Source organism: Rattus rattus, chromosome 8, assembly GCF_011064425.1.
Source record: "Rattus rattus isolate New Zealand chromosome 8, Rrattus_CSIRO_v1, whole genome shotgun sequence".
Classification (NCBI taxonomy): Eukaryota; Metazoa; Chordata; class Mammalia; order Rodentia; family Muridae; genus Rattus; species Rattus rattus.
This window is the reverse complement of record NC_046161.1, coordinates 54,635,020-54,650,726: the sequence shown is the minus strand read 5'-3', so window position 1 is coordinate 54,650,726 and position 15,707 is coordinate 54,635,020.

Genomic DNA, 15,707 nt, shown 5'->3' with positions numbered 1-15,707 from the left:
CATGCTCTGTAGCTCCAGGTATGCACAGCCTGTGGGTGGCAGTGCCATGGGGCCAAGGATAGCTATGAATGCGACCCAAGGCGAAGCCACAGGCTTACTTAAAACATGGAATTTAATAAAAACAAAAACAAACAAACAGAAAATTATGACTTTCTTTGGAACTCAGTTGTTGCAAGTTTCTTAAGTGTGAACTTTGTGGGTGATAGATAGCGTCAGATCACAAAGTCAGAAGTATAGACACAGCCGATAGGTGACAGCCATAAACAGTGCTCAGAGTTAAGACAAAAGGGACACTCTCGTCCTGCCACTTTAACCCCATTTGAAAGGAAGCATCCTAACAGCTGGACTGCTCCATTCTGTCACTGTGAGTCCCTATTGTCCTGGGGGAATCCATGAAGAAGAAGCAACTGAAAACCATTGCAGATAGGATCGTCATTGTACACAATGGAAATCGTGGTGCTTTGGAGGTATCTGATGGCCTGCTGAGGTCACAGGGCCAAGTGAAGGTACAGTTGGGAATCTAAGCCAAGGTCCTGAATTCCTCACCATCCCACTGCCTGCCTTGCCAGTCAAAAGCAGCTGGAAGCCCAGGTCGAGGGCTTCCTCAGACACAGAGCAGGGTCTGTACGTGCAGAGTATGGATCTGGGGTGCACCCAGAGAATGATGAGCATGGTAGGTGTGCAGAGAAGGTTCCGAAAGAATATGGGGAGGGCTGTTGTTCAGTGGGTCTTACCGTCTTCGGAATCACAGCAGCATCCGCACCCATGTAGAAGAATGCTTGTGTGAAGAAATCTGCTGCTAACTCTGTGCTGTTTCTGGCTCCAGGCCTCCCTTGTCATAATGTCAGGATCTTCCAGTGCACACAATCTTTTGCATGAAGAAGCAATTGTAGCATGCGTGTGTGCATGCGTGCATGCATGTGCATGTGTACTGCCTGTATGTAAGTGTACCAGTAAATTATCACTTCTCAGGTGCTTATCTACGTTGTTTTTTGAGACAGGGTCTCACTGGCCTAAACTCACAGATAAGGATAGACTAGCTGGTTTGCTAGCCCCCAGGCTGTCTCCAGCTCCCCAGTGTTCCTGGCTTTCAATATGAGTCTAGGGAATGAACTCTAGTCCTCATGTTCGCCCTTAAGCACTTCACTGCCTGAGGTATTTCCCCAGCTCCCAGCTCCCACTGCTGACTTTTGAAAAGAAAAGCAACTTTTCCTCTTAGGAAAATATCTAGATGTTTCCAGAAGTTTGAATTAGAGGTTTAACTTTGAACTGGATCCTGGGACATTTCCCAGGTGCTGCCTTGCAGCTTCCTTGCTGACGCCCAGACAGCAGTTGTAGCTCAGTCACTACTGCATGTGTCTTCTGTGGACAAAACCCTGTCGAGGTCACTGAGTCTGTGGAGATGTGGCTCTCCCTGAGGCTTCCCTGTTGACTCTGAGGGAAGACACTCCAAGCGTCCCTTGGGCTCTCACATGTGTGTAACCTGGAAGGGATGGTAGAGGCTACCTCTCTCGATTATAGAAATGAGAACTGCTTCAGTAATTTGCCCTTCCGCCCTCTGGAGGGGCTGTCCCAAGATGCAGAAGTTCCTGCAACTTCTAGAAACAATGGGCATAGAGCATGACTGTCTCAGAGCTAAGCTATTGAGCTGGAGATGAAGTCAACAGATTAGGAGCTCACTCCTTCTCATGTTCCCATCCTCTTTCCCCTCCTCACTACCCTGGTCTGCAGCACAGTGGCTTTGTTTCATGGAACTCATATCAAAATAGATACTAGGGCCATGACTTTGTGGGTTCTTCTTTGAGTTCCAAGACACAAAAGAACCAGTTGGACAATTGCAAAATGAGCATAGACCAATCATAATATAGCCATTTTAGGAACATGGACTCCTATTTGACAGAGAGAACAGGTGAGTGATAATGTGCCTAAGGATGAAGTATTGAAGTGTGTTGTCCCGTACTGACTCCTTCTAGCCTTACTGGATGCCTTCTCTGCTCCAGTGTTAACACATCCATTTCTTTACCCCAGAACATTCTACCTGACAAGGGAAGAATGATTTGATTCCTCTATTTAGTTTTCAAGCTAGATGACCCATCTCTACTGAAGAATCTAGAACAAGAAAGAAGATAGGAGGATGCCTTTCCATCACCCAGCTTTCCTTGAAACAGATTTGCACCCAACCATAGAAGACATAGTAGTTCTTCATTTTCCATGGTAGATGGAATATGGAGGAGAGTATTAGAAGGTCTCCATGACATTGCAATGCCTTAGTACCCTGTGGAGTACTGGTGATTTAGTACCCTGTGGAGTACTGGTGATTTAGTACCCTGTGGAGTCCGGTGACTTAGTACCCTGTGGAGTACTGGTGACTTAGTACCCTGTGGAGTACTGGTGACTTAGTACCCTGTGGAGTACTGGTGATTTAGTACCCTGTGGAGTACTGGTGATAGCTGGTGACAGTCCCAGGTCTATAAACTTACCCTATTTTTAGGGTGGCATGTTTTCTCTCTCTAGCTGAGCTGCTCCTCATGAATCGCCCCATACCCTTTAAATATATTTACCTCTTAAATAGCTAGAGTGAGTTCTGAATTTGCAGCCAAGCAATAAAATATCTTGTGAGTCCCCAAGAACTGCTGTCATTGGAAACATCCCAAGCTTTCATGTGCACGCCATTGGAATCCTGCCCCTCATTTGTTCTCGTGAGGTCTCTCTGCAACCTCTACAGTTCTCAGTGGATAGCTTGCCTTTTTAAAAAAAATGGCTAATGTGCTGAGGGAATGTCTCAGTCAGTAAGGGCACTTGGCTTTGTAAGCATGAGGACCTAAGTTCCATCTCCAGCAGCCATATAAAAGTAGGAGGTGAGCACTAACTTCGACATTAGGGAGGCAGAGAGAAGAGGATCCTTGGGCCTTTGCTGGCCAGCCGGTCTAGTCCATTTGATGAGTTTCAATCTAGTAGTAGAACCTACCTCAGAAGAGATGTGTGGCAGTTTTGAAAAGACACCCAAAGTTGTCCTCTGGCCCCCAAACATGCACACACGTATGAGCACACATGTATTAAAAATAGCCTTGTCTATAGCGATATCCAGCCCTTTGCTGCCAAGAGGAAGTACACATTGTCATGAGGTTTATTTCCAACTTCACTTCCTAGAAAGGGCACAGATACACCATTCACTACTGCTTGATTTCACACATTATGTAAACAACTAGTTTGGTAATGCTATATAAGTTATTTAATCTTTATATTTTGCTTGTGGTTCATAAACACTTGACACCATACAGAGTCACTGGTTACAGATAAACGACCTTGCAGAAGGCGGCAGGTCCTAGTGCTGCCACCCCCAGCTCTACATACTCCCTTCCTAACACGTGTTATCATATATCATGTATATCCATGGTCTGTCTAGGGGGCTTGCTTTGCTTTCCCAAATTTTACAAACACATGTATGCTATTTTTAAAAGTCATGTAAAAAAATCTCCCAAAGACAATGACACTGTCCCCCAGAAAGCACTGGGCTTTTTCTTCTGTCATCTGCTTCAGTGTTTCTAGACAATGTGGCTTCTCCATTTGAATAGTTCTGCGTGCTCTCCTAGAGTGTAACTGTGTCTTTAGTACTCTCAAAACCACAACTCCCACCCCAAGTCCCAGCCTCCCTATCCTAGCTGAACTCTAGGTTTTTTTTTATATCATTTTGTCTGTATAGGTGTTTTTCCTGCATATATGTGTGTGTGTGCAGTGTGTATGTAGTTCCTGCTGAGACCAGAGGAAGGGGTTGGATTCCCTTGAACTCAAGTTATAGGTGATTGTGAGCTTCCCTGCTGAGAATCAAACTCCAGTTCTCTGGAAGAGGAGCCAGTGCTCTCAGCCTCTGAGCCATCGCTCCAGCTCCAATATAGCTAAACTTTTAAAGAAACATTGTTTACATTATTATGATTATGAAAACTGCACTTACTACAGCTCTTTTGTATGTTACCATATTGCTTTTTCAATAATTTTTTAAAATGTTTTGGTCAGGGCTCTCCGGAGAAATAGGACCAATGGTGTGTGTATATGGATGGCCATAGAGATTTATTAGCAGAGATAGGCTCACGTGACTCTGGAGACTGGGGAGGAGGTGTCTCTGGATCCACAACAAAGAAGCCGGAGACCAAGACTGCTAATGGTGTCCTTCCAGCACACATTGGAGAGACCCAGGGGTGTCAGTCTGAAAGCCTGTAGGCTGGGGAGTTGGAAGAGCTGGTGTGTGAGCTGGAATCTGGAAACAGGAGGACACCAATTCACCAACTCAGCTGTCAGCGGAGGCCTTTGTTCTATTCCGGTCTTTGGCTGATTGGATGAGGCCTGCCAGCTCTGGGTTGGGGCAGTGCAATGGGCTCTCTTTAGCATACCTATTCTCATCTTAATGTGATCCAGAAGCAGCCTCTAAGACAAGCCCAGAAGGATTGACCAAATATCTGGGTGCCTTGTGACCCTTCACAGGGACACAGAAAAAATTGAAGCACTCAAGCACGTGAAATAGCCTATCATTCGTATACTTTGTTTCTTCTTTCTGTGTGCGCGTGTGTGTGTGCGTGTGTGTGTGTGCGTGCATGTGGGTGCGTATGTGTATGTGTGTTGTGCTTGCCAGTTTATGGATGAGCATGTCCAGAGGATAACCTTCCGTTTCTCGGGCACTGTCCATTTTTGAGACAGGGTCTCACTGGCCCGGAACTCACTGAGTAGGCCTGGCTGATTGGCTCAGGAGCTCCAGGAAGTGGCCTGTCTCCATCTCCCAGGGTTGGAATTTCAGGCTTGCACCATTGTGACAAGGCTTTCCCAGTGAGTACTGGAGACTCCAAACTCAGGTCCCATGTTTAAGCAGCCAACAGTTTACCTACTTTCTAGCCCTCGATTTTGTTTTATTTTGGTTAGGTTTGACTCTGTATTCCATGTCACGGACTCCCCCCCCACAAACGTCTGTCATCCCCTGGTGATTATCCACACTGGACAGCAAAGCAGTAGGAGCCAAAGTAGAAACCAATGGAAAGTTCTGCGTGCATGGGCGGAGTCCTTGGCCGGCGAGCTTCTCTTGTGGAGAACAGATTCTGATCTGTGCTGATTTGTTGGAAACACACACACACACACACACACGCACACACTCACTCACTCACCGGCAGTAGGCAGATTCCTTTCTCCTGAGGCCGTTCACTTTCTCCAGAGGAGCAGTCTCCTGCCTGGAAAGGTGACCTGACTTCCCAGGTGCCCCTCACTCGCCTCTGTGCCTGCTTCCTGCTCTGCAGCCCCTCTTCACTTTCTCCAGACCATAAACTTATTGCGCATTTAGAGAGGGGCCTAGGGGACACACCGTGGTCTGGATGTATAAAGTGGGCCCTGTAGCTCTGGTTTGCATTGTGAGCCTAATCCCCATCCCCTCCTGCTACCTCCTATTCTTCCAGGGGCTGAGGCGCTGGGGCTCTGGGAGGCCAGATGCTTTTGTGTGGTGTGGGTACTGAGTTTATAACTTAGACTTTATTACAGCTCTTTCACTAGCTTGTCATCAAGATTGATGATGGCGAAAACCTTTCTCCTTCATAGATACCTCCTGTTTTTCTTTCTCTCCCCCCCACCCCCTCCCTTTGCTTCTGTGAGCTGAAGCATCTTACGTTTCTTTAGTCGACCATTTCTTAGGGCTTCGGGGAGAGGAAGGAAGCATATTTAACCAGAAGAGGAAAAATCTAAGCTTGCTTTGCAAGCCTAGGGAGTTGCTTCCTGGGGGGTCCCGGGGCCACCATGAATCCAGGGCTGGGGGATTGGAGCTCGTGTGCTGTCCTTGCTGTTCTTGCCTGGGATGTCTGTTTGCCCACTGTTGTGTTCCTTGGTAGACAGGAATCTCTGTACTTTTCCAGCCACAGTAGTTTCACCATCTGTCTTCCTCTGTAGGCATTCATCCTGTCTTTATCGTCTCTCTAGCCTCGCTTTCCTTCCGAAGCCTACGCCTGCTCATGTTTGTGAGGTGAGCTTCTGATTCTTCTGCCTTCTTTTCAGTTCCAAGTGACCTTTTTACGGGGACCGCCTAACGGTAGTCACTCTCAAGCTGAGTAACTGTGAATAGCACGCACGGAGTCCCCACAGAAGTAAGATTTCCCTTGTATCTAACAGAGAAAGCGAGATGTGGCCTGAGCAGACCAGGCTGGATGCTCCCTTTGCACCCTTGCCTTCTTACATCCGATAGCGGAGAATCCATTCAGCGTCAGTTCAGCGGGCCCAGCAACGTCTCCGTCTAAACGAGCACCAGCCCAACACAGGCTGCTACTCTGACTACAGAAGCTGCTGCGACCAGCCCTACAGCACATGCTTCCTGCCCCGCAATGTCTATATTCACATGGGGCTTAGTGATTAGTTCCTAATGTAAATGCCTGGCCTAAAATGTATAGCCTGAGTTTATCCAAGGCCCAAACAATTATCAAACATTCCTCTTAGATAGAAGACAGATTTCTTTCCCTTGGCAATGACTTCTAGCTGAGCTATATTACAGGATGTTTTACATTCTCTTGGTCTTGTAATAACACCACACCCAACCCAGTACTTGATGCCTTGGTGGCTACTTGGAAGGTTGTTACTTTTAAACATATATTCTTAGTCTGAGGCTTCCATATTTGCGACAAGTACAATCCTGTTTCCGCCTTTCCAGGGTTTTATGGCACCTTGGAACTTGTATAGAGTGGAGGTGGGGACCCATTGGCATGGATAAACAGGCCGTCTGTGAGTCAGGAAAAATGAGGGCCTCGTAGGCAGGAAGGGATGCATGCTCTGGGGAGATAGCCTGTAGATAAACAGATAGAACTGGGTGGTTGGGGTTTTACATTAGTCAGTGAGGAAATCTTCTGGAATCATCGCTTGCCTGGTTAGTTAATGTCTTCCTTCCTGGTCCTGCTGTGATCCTGGGAGCCTGGTGTTATTGCTGCCTTTACAGATCAATAAGCAAGATGAGACTATGGGGAAGGGACTAGTCCAGGGGCACCATGGACCCTCAGGGCCACACGTCTCCATGAGAATCCAAAGTTCCCAGCTCCTTTCACTGCCTGACAGCAGCTTCCTCAGCCCTTTCCAGGGTCCTTCAGGCAAAACAAGGTAGCTCCCTGCTATTTCCAGGGCAAGGGAGATGACTAGGGATTTACTCCTTGGGACTGGTGGTCGGTCCTCTTTGATTTTTGTGGGCCACCAACTCCCCAGTACTGTGTTTCTGTCTGTAGAGATTTAGATCCATGGCCTTCTGGTTCTGTAAATACACTCTCTGACCCCTAATGAATCACTTCCTTCCCTGGGCTGCGGTTTCCTCGACGTCAGATATACACACTGCGATTTATTCATTCTCCGCTCTGCTGGTGCAGGCAATGGTTACTCTCCTCATGGCTGAGACCCCTGCTACCAGTCAAAAGCAACTTAACAAAGGAAGGGTTTATTCTGACTCAGTTCAGGGAGTTCCAATCCATCCCAGCGGGGAGGTCACAGTGGCAGGAACTTGGGGGAGCTGATCACACTAGCTGTCTTCCTTTCTCTCTTTTCTTCTGACCAGGACCTAATGCTATGGGAAGGTATTGCCTACATTTAGGATGGACCTTCTCAGCTCAATTGATCCCCTCTAGAAACTCCCTGAGAGATGCGCTCCTGACTGTTCCCTAGGTATCTTCTAGATCTTATCAAGTTGGAGGGACTTAAAACACACACATACACACACACACACACACACACACACACACACACACACACACACACACTGACAACTCTGGGTATAATCTAGACCTCATAAAAGTATACATTTCAAGTATACGATTCAGTGATTCTTTTCAAGTCATGTTTGGAGCAGTCTTCAGCATAGGTGAGATGAGTTTTAGAACACAATGATGTTAGTCAAGCTCCTCATGTTCTCTTATCCTCTTCCTGCTCCCTGCTCGGAGGTGGCAAGTAATGCGTATTTTCTCTTCCTATAGAGTTACATCCTCTGAACATTTTATACAGGTACAGCCCCGCAGTGCATGGTCTTTTGCGTCTGGCTCCTTTAGCATAATGCGGTTCATGGGTGCCCTAGAGTATGTCTGCAGTTCATTCTTGTATTCCATTGTAGAAATACAAACGTTTGTCTGTGCATTCGTCACTTGGACATTGAGACACGTGATGGGCTTTGCAAATGATGAGTAAACCTGCTAAGAATATCCACACGCGTGTTTTCGTGAGGACATGTGTTTTCATTCCTCTCGGGTATACACCCAAAAGGGGAATGGCTGGGTCATCTGGTAACTCCATGTTTAATTTTTTGAGGAAAATTCCCAACATGTCTGTACCATTTTACATTCCCACAAACCATACATAAGGGCTTCTCTCCTCTGGGAGCTTTTAAAAATTCTCATTACTGGGCCCTACTCCCCCCCCAGGGTCTGGAGTGGGACCCAGAAATCTGCATTTAACAGGCCTCCAGGTGATTCAGACCCATCTGGTAGTAGACATGTCTGAACTCACTTGGATTGGGTCAGGAAGCCTTCCCGAAGCCAGTTGTCCCGTTAGTTTGTGCCTCTAGGGCAAGACTCAGGCTTTTGCCAGGTCTGTCCTGGTGTTTGCCTTGGGACCAGAAGAGCAGTCCTGGCTCAAGGCTGCTCCAGGCCACATGTGTAAATCTGTGTAGCACCTGCCCTGCATTATCCACACAACAGGCCAGGGCTCTGCGTCCCTGGCTTCGGCCACATAAAACTTTATCACAGGTTTTATGTGTTATCACATTGTAAAAGTGCTATAAAACCAAGGGGCTAGTTTTCAGTGCATCGGAAAGTATCCTGTTCCTGGAAGCCACGGTCTTAGTCGCTGTTACTTTGGAGCAAGCTTGCCCCAGCCCCTGCCATTTATTACCTGTGAGTAGGTTCTTAATAGCTCTGAGACTCTGTCTCCCCCACCCCCACACACAGTATAGTTGATGATAGTGACATCAGGGGCCTGGTGAGGATTCAGTGAGGTGACCTATAAAATGTGACTGTGGTAGGATTTGGTCCTCTTTCTTCTCACTCAGCCCTTTACCATGTCCTCTTCTGCTATCCTGTATCTTTGTCACTGGGCATGTGTTGTTGAGCATGTGTCACTGGGCACATGACACTGGGTATATGTATAGCTTTTTTCTAAGGAGTTAAAGTTCATATAACATAAAATTAATAAATTTCTTTCATACTTTGTGTCCCCTCTCCCCCTTTTCTTCCCCCCTCCTTTCTATTCTTCTTTATTCAATGGGGTCTTGCTATATGGGTCAGGCTGATCTTCAACTGCTTATTCTCCTGCTACAGAAGTTTGGGGATTATGAGCATGGGATTCTTGAAAAATATATTATAGGGGGAGAGGAGGGAAGCTGAAGTCAGGATGTCATATACGAGCAAAGACGCCTAGTGGGTGTGAAGGGGAATGTCACTATAGTTTGGGTTGGCATTGCTTGAAAGTTTGTCTTTTCATGTTTTGTTGGTCATTGTTTTTGGAGAAATGTTTGTTCCAATTGTTGACTCATTTCTAAATTGGGTTGTTGTCTTTTTATCATTCAGTTGTAAGAGTTCTTTATGTACTTATGCGTTGTTTACTAATAGAGATACTCTGAGGATTTCAGCAATGTGCGAACCTTACAAAAGCTATCACTAGGCAATATCTTTTTTTTTTTGTTTGTTGTTGTTGTTTCTCTGCATAGCCGTGGCTGACCTAGAACTCACTCTGTAGAAACAGACTGGCCTCTAACTCACAGAGATTCTCCTGCCTCTGCCTCCCATGTACTGGGATTAAAGGCATGCACCACCACCATCTAGCTGGCAATATCATCATAAGGGACTACTATGATGGTTAATACTATCACTTTGGCAGGATTTAGATTTACCTGGGAAACAAACTACTGAGTATGTGTGTGAGAGGGACTTTCTAGATTGAGTTAATAAAGAAGGGAAGACCCACTTCAAGTGCGGTTGGTGCCAGTGTGGGCTGGGATCCATACTGAATAAAAGAAAGAAGTGGGTTGAGCCCCAGCATTGATCTCTCTGCTTCCTAACTGCAAAACACAATACAAGCAGCTGTTTGACGCTCCTGGTCTCATGCCTTCCATGCCAGGATGCACTGTACCCTCAACCTGTGAGCCATCATAGACCATTTCTTCTGTAAGGTGCTCTTGTCAGGTACTTTGTTACAGCAACAGGAAAAGTAGTTAGTAAATTGCCATCATGAATTCGGTCATCATTGACTTAGGATGATATTCGGAATAGTTGGCCCTTCTGTGATTTTCAAACATCCCCTCTACTGTCTTTTCACTTTGTTGATAATGTCCTTTGGCAGTATTGAATATCATGATGTCCAGTCCATCTCTCTCTTTTGGTGCCTGTACTTTTGAAGGCCTGGTCTCACATCCCACTGCCAAATGCCAGGCTGTAAAGATTTACCCCTATGTTTTCTTCCAAGAATTTTGTAGTTCTAATGCTTAAATGTATGTCTTTGGTTATGTTGAGTTAGCCTTTACATGTGACACGAGGTAAGGGCCCAAATGCATGTAGCTGCTCAGTTGTCCCAGCACCGCATGTTAAGAAAATGTTCTTTTCCTTTGACTATTTCTGGTACCAGGGTCCCAAAGCACCTGACCATAGACTCAATTCTGCTCTTACTGATCTGTGCCTAACCTCTCGATGGTCCTACTTTGTTTCACAATTATCAACTTTTAGCCAGTTTTAACTGCGGATCTTTTGTGCTCTTTGTTCTTCTCTGTTAACTAGTAACCCTGTTCTTCTGCAATATTCAATAGCACAAGGATTATTCCTTGACCAGGGGTCAGCCATGCATGCCATAAAAGCCCCACCTCTCTCTCTCTCTCTCTCTCTCTCTCTCTCTCTCTCTCTCTCTCTCTCTCTCTCTCTCTCTCTCTCCCTCCCTCCCTCCCTTCTTCCTTCTCTTTCCCTCTCTGTTTAATGTGAGGAAACTTCATTTCTTCTATTGAAGACTCCCCTGAATATTTCCTCCTCAGCAGAAATCTGGAGTTTTATGGCTGGACAAGACCCTCAGCCTAGGGCCGCTCTTAAGGAAGGTACCGAGCTCTGCCTTTTCTGTCTTCAATACCAACCCTGATTGTTGGTGTGCTTCCTTAGGACAAGGTATCTTTGAATGAGACCCAAGGAGGCTCTGCAAGTGGATTGCAGTTGAGGTCAGTTTTTGACTGTGGTTTCTCTGGTACCTTCCATGTCATCAAATTGCTCAGCCCATCAGCAGCCCCCCAGGGTGAAGTTTCTGTGGTGAGAAAGTGTAGAGACTCAGCCCAGAATGCTGGAAGAGAATGACTTTAAAATTAAAAAAAAAACAAAAACCCAGAGTTGACTCCAGCTTAGGTGTTACGTTAGACACACATTTAGATGCTGTAAACCTTCAGTTCTTCCTCTGGTGGTGCCTGGATGCTAACTCTGAAGGACCAATACTCAGATCAGATAAAAGGGACGGCAGGAAAACTATGGGCTCTACCTCTGGCGGAGGAACTTAGATACTCTGAAAACCCTCCCACTTCCTTTACAGATAGTGCCTTTCATAGTGCAGAATTTTTATATTCCCAAGAATCGATGTGCTCTTTCTCCAGTACACTTGTCTTCCTGGATCCTCAAACTAAAACAAAGCCTGAAATAAACAGATTAGAGAGACAACTTTACAAGCTCTCCAGAAGCAACTAAAGACAGATGAGCCTCATGTGCTAGAAGTAAGTTGGGTAGCCTGTGCTACCCAACTGCATTGTGTGCACGGCCCCTGCTCTTTAATCCTCTCCTGTCCTTCAGTTTGGAAGCTATTGCGTCTTTTTTCTGATGCTGGCCTAGTGCTTTCCGCTCTTGCCCTGGCCTTTCGGGTGTCTCTGTTTGAGACAGCAGGGACAAGAGGCACAGAGGAGACCACTCAGAAGAGGGTCAATTGGAGGCATGAGTGGCTGTTTATGAGTCTATTCTAAACATTTTACTGTATTTTGAAGTTTTAAGCCATAGGTCATGGTCTAGTGTTTACTTTAAAAAATGCTTGGTTGGGAGACAGGAGCAAGTGGAAGATCTGAATGCTTTGTATTCCTGGCATAGTTGTTCTGCCCTCTTCAGAGGGTGGGTGGGAAGAAAAAAAGACCTCTGGGGCCACTGCCGCCTTTGTTGTTCTGGGCAGTTCCCTTCTGCTTGGGGAAACTTATAGTTCATGTGAAGGGCAATAAAAAATTGTTCATTAAGAGAACACTGCTCAGAATTTCGGTGGTCATCTACAACTCCTGCTGATTGTGGGTACCACCATAAGAACCCCCTCTTCAGGATTTCCAATCATTTGCAAGGCCTTTCTCGAAAGTTGCAGAAACGAGTATTTTCCCTCTCCTAAAGTTTTCCTTATTGTTGGGGGCTTCCAGAGCTGTCCAGGAATAGCAGGGATCTTACGGTACTTGGATACCTGTTGATTGGAACACTCAGGCTATATTCCTTGAAGTTTTCTCCACTTGTCCTACTAAACCCCTCAACTCACAGGTAAGTGGAGTTCAGGCTATTAAATACTCCTTCCCCCAAAAGTCTCTAAACACACATTAGGGTTGTTCTCCTCCCCTGAATGTCTCTAAGCACACACTAGGGCGAGAATAAAAGTTCCAATAACACTATGTGTTCTTTTTGATCACTTCTTGTTTTAAACTCTTCATGTACTGTCTGGCAGGGAGACGATACACAAAAGAACTTGATTAAGTACCAAATTAAGAACTTACAAGCACAATAATAAAATAAATGGATTATGCTGGCCAGTTCTAAGTGGAGATCAAAGCACCTTTGATAAACATCTTCCCCAGGAACCAACTCCCAGCTCCTGAAATCATGGCCCCGGGGGATCTGTGTGCTCCACCACCATCCTCCAAAGAACGTCCATTTATTTCCCTTTTAGGACACAAGAATTTGCTGGCTGAGGTGATTCAATCCAAACAGAGCGTGCTTCGTGTAAAATAACCCAGGTCTTTGATTACAGGACAGATTCTGCCCTCTGATCACTTTCCACCAATGACCTTACACAATTCTTCCATTAGAGGTTGTGATCATTTTATTTATGTATATTTATTGTTCGTCTTTAAACAGAAGACTGAATGCAATACAGGGGGAAGATCTACTCTGTTTGCATCAGTCAGAAATTATTAATCTTTCTTTCCTTGCTTGCTATTTGAAGTTACGTGCTGACTTCCTTTTGTCACCTCTCTGCATGTTTTCCAGCCATTTGTGTCCTTTGAATGAATTGTTCCTTGATTTATTGTTGTTGTTGTTGTTGTTAATTAAAGGGTTGCTCTTCCCATATGCCTTTCACTTGCCCTCATCTATTGTGGCAGAAGGGGACTTCATTCTCTCCCAATCTCTATCCCCACTCTGAATTATTAGAGTTTTCTAGCCATGATGACACATTGGAATCCATTCTGGCATCTTTCAAAATGATTGAAGTTCATCTCCCAACTCTACATTAATTGAATTGGTCTAGGGCAGAACTGTTGCTCTAGTCTAAAACAGTCTCCATTCATGTGCACTCACATGTGTGTGTATGTGTGTGTACGTGTGTGTGTGTGTGTGTGTGTGTATTTATGTTTTGTTTCGAGACAGAGTCTTGCTTTATAGCCCTACCTGGCCTGAAACTCACATAGAGCAGACTGGCTTCTAACTCCTGGTGATCTTCCTGTACCTGCCTTATGAGTGCTAGGCTTTCAAATTGAAGGCCTATGTAGGGTTCTCTGTCTTTATTTGGTGATGGGCAGAGCCGTTCTCTCCCATGTTGGAATGAATAGCAGCAGTGGTGGAGTGTAGGAATGAGAATATTAAAGAAGGCACCTAAACAGAGAAGTGAAGACCTCATGAGCTAAGAGGTGTCAACAGAATAGGGACAGCACAGGCACTGGAACGGAAGGTGTGGCTGGAAGGCCAGTGTAGGTATCAGAGGAACAGTTGAACACTTTCACTGGACAATGAGATTCTGACAGGTGTGACAGCAGGCCAGTCTGCTTGATGCTCTGAGATGGGGCTATACCACCAGAACCATTTTCTTCTCATTCAAGATGCAAGCAGGTTAACTTGAGAAGTGCTAGGGAAACAGGCACTGGGGATAGGAAGCTGCTGTGTCCATACTTGGTCCCTCCCACTCTTGTGCATCCCTTCCTTGACTCAGAGGAAGTTTATGTAACTAGAGGGCAAATGGCAGGTGATGATCCGCTAGTCACTTGTAGGTTGATGAAACTCATGAATTACAGAGCCGAGTAGTGCTTTCTTCTAACACTGCAGTCCACAGATGTTGTGTATGCTGAATCCTTATCCAGACCTTTTTTCCCTTGACCATTCTTCACTGTGCCAAGGACTAGGAGGGCCTCCCAGCCCATCCTCACATTTGCCTGTGGGTCCCTGGTTTGGCTGTAGAAATAGAAAGTTCTCAGAGGAGTATGCTGCCTACAGTAACTTGAATGAAACTCTTGGCCATTCTGATTCCTGAGCTCTCAGCCAGGAGGGGATGCTGGGGGAAACACTAGAGACTAATGAGCTGGGTGTGGTGATGCCGACCTTTAATCCCAGCACCCAAGAGGTAGAAGCAGGCAGATCTCTGTGGGTTTAAGGTCAGTCTGGATTTCCTGATCATCCAAGGATACAGAGTGAGACCCTGCCTCAAAAAGCAACGTGAAACAAAATAGAGCTCTCTCAGTCTGTGGCAGGATATTTCAGACGCTCGGGAGTCACTGGACCTGAGCACTGCATTTGCCATCAAACAGGACAGTGACTGGACATTGAGGTAGCGTTCCCATAGACTCTAATTAGGGTGTCGAGGGAAGAAATGGGTGGTCAGCTCGGTCTAGGTTTCACAAATATTTGGCACACAGCGTTGTCTGCTTTGGCTAAGGAGAGAGTGGGAGGGAAATGATATTACGGTCTCTAAAGTCGCAAAGGGTGATGTGTGAGGTGCTAGCTTGTAAATGTGAAACACAGATGCCGGATTGTGGTTGAGTCTTTTGCTTCTTCAGTTTTGGTTTGGAACTTGGAGAACTATGGACCTTGTAGAAGTTGGTTTGGGGGGTTTGAAGTGTTGCCTTTTCTAGACTTGTATTTCTGGCTTTTCCCTCCAACCATTCACTACAGAAGTTTTCCATTTAATATCATCTGTCTTAGGTATCACCTCTTCTTTACTGATGTCCTAGGTCCTTGGGGAGGTTATTTTCCTGGTGGTCAATGGATGTCGTAACTTGGAACCATAAGTCTTGCATGGTTGCTATGAGCAATGTCACCTGACCACTAATGTCCCTTAGCACTCCCATCTTGGGCTTCACATGCCACTGTGCCAAGAAGGCCTACACTTAAGCAGACAGAGCTGATTGTTTTTCCCCGCTCCACACTTCTGCATAGAACATCTCATTGAGCAGGACATGTCTCCATGGAAGATCACCAAGCGCTAACATCCAAAGATGAGGGCAAACTGTCCATTCTTGGCACTTTCGTGGGTAGGGTGCCTTCCACACTATCATCTAAACATGGAAACTTCCCCAGAGATGAACTTGCCTGAGACCAGCTGAAAGACCTGTGACACATAAAGACTAGAGCCTCTTTCCCTATGAACAGGAAGGAAATTTTGCTCTTTCTGGATAAGACCGGCTGGAATGAGGAGGAAGAGGTATCCTGCCTGCTTTTCAGAGGATGAGGTATTGCCAAGGTAATGATGTT